The 3,210-nt window shown below is 32.1% G+C and overlaps 1 long non-coding RNA gene across 1 annotated transcript; it reads right to left on the reverse strand.

The window, feature by feature from the left end:
- Nucleotides 1–518: 518 nt before the first annotated feature.
- Nucleotides 519–2,869, reverse strand: LOC132058683 (uncharacterized). Its single transcript, XR_009415405.1, has 2 exons — nt 2,752–2,869; nt 519–1,114 (listed from the first exon to the last, which is right to left on the reverse strand). It is a non-coding gene; the product is annotated as an uncharacterized LOC132058683 (long non-coding RNA).
- Between the last annotated feature and the right edge of the window lie 341 nt (nt 2,870–3,210).

The following is a 3,210-nucleotide window of genomic DNA, read 5'->3' on the forward strand; positions in this document are numbered from 1 at the left end:
GGGTATATAAGCACCCATAAAGTTAAATTGCTAAAGTGAATTTTGGGAACAAGTTAAGGTGTATTTTTTTTTTTTTTTGACAAAATATGATGAAAGCGAACTTGTAAAGTGACATCTTTTTCTTTTTAATAATTGGAGGATTTTTTTTTCCTTTTTTAATCAGAGAATAAGTAGCATTTTCCCAGCTTTTATTTTATACTATATTAATAATACTAATAACAAATTAAGTAGTTAAGGTTCTCATAAACTTATAAGCTAGTAGAATATTTTGACTGATGAAAGCTCAAAGAAGCAAGCTATTATACGATTAAAGTACGCTTCCAAATACTCCTTTTCCTCTACCTTCAGTACCACTTACTGAATTGTCAGTCAAAACCTGCTATAAATAAACTTAAGAAACTTCCTCAACTTATGGAAGTTTTATCAAACTGAGCAACCTTTTGTTGAGTTAGTTTGTAATATTAGGAGGTCTTAAATGGAACATAACTGTTCGTCAAAGAACATGACTAGCCTGAAAATTCACCTCTCAAATTCTATAAATATAATGAGACTATAGACATACAAATTTTTTGGAATTGAAATCCATGTTAAATTTGGATAAATTCCTAGTTCAAGAAATATCAAGTTCAAATCGAGATCGAGTTATTTAAATTCAAGACATGGATTTAAAGTCCAATTTCATTTGGGCTAGTCCATTGAGCTAGTTTTCAAATAATGAGCCCGCTCCATTAGCCCAATGTTCACTCCACGTGTCAAATGACATGGCGCGCCAAGTCAAACCAATGACGAATAAAATCGTGCCACGTGTATAAGTGATGCAACATGCCAAGACAATAGAAGGACCAATCAAATGTAGTCAAATGTTCAAATGATATAGTTCAACCAATCATATACATACCCTAGCTCTCCCCTACAATTATAAATAGGGATCTTCATCAAGCCAAAAGGATCATCAAGAAAAATACATAGAGAAGCTCTCATCCGCAAGTCTTCCGCATACTAAAAAGTCTTCGCTCCAAGTGGTGAGCCCCACGTTTGTGATTAAAGCTTGGCTCCGCATTCGTAGTGAAATCTCGACAACAATTAATCCATCCATTCAAGAACAAGCAAAGCCCTTGATTGACGGCCGTATCGTAAGGAGAAGAATCAGAAGATTACATCTTTTTATTTAAGAATTCATAAAGATTGTAACCCCCGCACAAATTCTTGAAATCAAATATTATTCTCTGTCGCTATTTTTCTTGTCTTGATTATTATTTTCAAGAACGAAAGATTAGACGTCACAGAGACTCTTGAAGTAATATAAGAAAAATCTGCAGTATACTAGGACTTTGTCAAATCCTGAAGGGAATTACTCGTATCCTCCTAAAGAATATACGGGCAATATCTCTTTAAGGACATTGGTATCACGTCAAAAACTTTCTTCTTCAATTTCGATTTCGTATTTTTCTAACACCTTTTCATTGTGTTCTCTGTGGCAGTCACTTAATTTGTCTTATTGGTGTCTATGAACTCTGAGCCGTTAGTACACTCCGTTTATTTTTTCAATTTGCAGGAAACAGCTTCAACAAGAATTTTTAGATCATGGAGTGTTGACTCTTTTAAAGAATTGACTTGAACCCCTTCCAGATGGAAGCTTACCCAATGTAAATATTTGTGCTGCAATCCTAAAGATCCCTACCGATGTATGAACATGATTCCCAGGTTCAGGGATAATTATATTGTTGGATAGCTCAAAAGAATAATATAGGTTTTCTATATTAAGTACTCCTATAATATACATATAATATTCATTACTGTATGCACAATATATATACACACACATAATCAGTGTATAAGTTTTGTATATTTTGACTAGCGCTCGTAATGAATTTTGGCCGACGGACAAAAATGAAAAGAAAAAAAACCCTTATTTTGACAAGATTTGCTATTAATCCTGCAGTATCCAATTGGTCTAGACTCTAGAGCAATATGATAGAAGAGCGCAGCTGAAAAAGAGTGGTCTCAGGAAGGCAAGTTTAACTGTACATAGAAATGCTCATGCAAAATACTCCCTCGGTTCACTTTTACTTGTCCAGTATTTCAAAAATAAATTTTCACTTTTACTTGTCACTTTTAGCATATCAAGATAAGACAATTTATTTTTTCCTGTTTTACCCATAGTATTAATTACTCACTTCAAATCATTTTTCAAATCTAATAAAAATATGCACTAATTAATATAGATATAATTATGCACTTTATTTATTATTTCTTAAATAGCGTGAAAAGTCGAAAGTGAATAAGTAAAACTGAACGGAGGGAGTATCATTATGCTGCAAGGGAGGAGATTTATTGTCTACTGCTTGTATGCCAGGTCATTATGTTTCTGACGAAGTCAAAAGCTACCCAAAAAACCTAGTAACATGGAAATATACAAAGCCAAATTCAACATGAAAAATAAGCCAAAAGGCACATAATTTAAATTAATTCTTCAATTTAGTTACCATGGAATACAAAACCAGTGTAAATAAAGTCCTTTCTATAATGAATCGACATACAGAATGATGCAAACTTAACAAATTCAACATGAAAAATAAGTCAAAAGGCTTCTTAAAAATAATTGGTGAATTTAATCACCATGAAAATATATAAAGCCAGCTAAATAGTCATTTTTGAGTTATACAAACAAGAAAAAGGAACCCAAAACACCTATTAACATGAAAAATAAGCCAAAAGGCACAGAATTTAAGTAATGATGAGTTGAATTACCATGAAAGTATACAAAGACTGGTGAATCTGAAGAAATGAGTCAGCTTTAACTGCAGTAAAACTCCAATTACAGTCAACCCTCTAAGTATACCTCAAAATTGGCAAAAAACAATCAAAGATTGAATTTTCCAAGATAAATAAGGGATCAAAATGACCAAAAAAAAAAAAAAAATCCCCATAATTTGGGAAAATTAAGGAGGTAATTAAAATTGGGCTTTGTGTTCGATATTGTCGACAAGGTGTGTGCTTTTTTTTTTTTAAGGATTTGCAGAGAAGAGAAAGAAAAAAAAAGAAGGTGAAGTTTCGATTTGCTTTATTTTGTTCGATTGGTTGGTGATTGTGTTTGCTGACTATATCATAGACTCGTTTCAACGGCTCAGATTTGTTTTAAAAATAACAAGATGACATTTTTTAACAACTTAATTAGAGATAAATTTATAATTTTACAAATCTTGAAAG

The sequence above is a fragment of the Lycium ferocissimum genome, chromosome 1 (genome assembly GCF_029784015.1).
Source record: "Lycium ferocissimum isolate CSIRO_LF1 chromosome 1, AGI_CSIRO_Lferr_CH_V1, whole genome shotgun sequence".
Classification (NCBI taxonomy): domain Eukaryota; kingdom Viridiplantae; phylum Streptophyta; class Magnoliopsida; order Solanales; family Solanaceae; genus Lycium; species Lycium ferocissimum.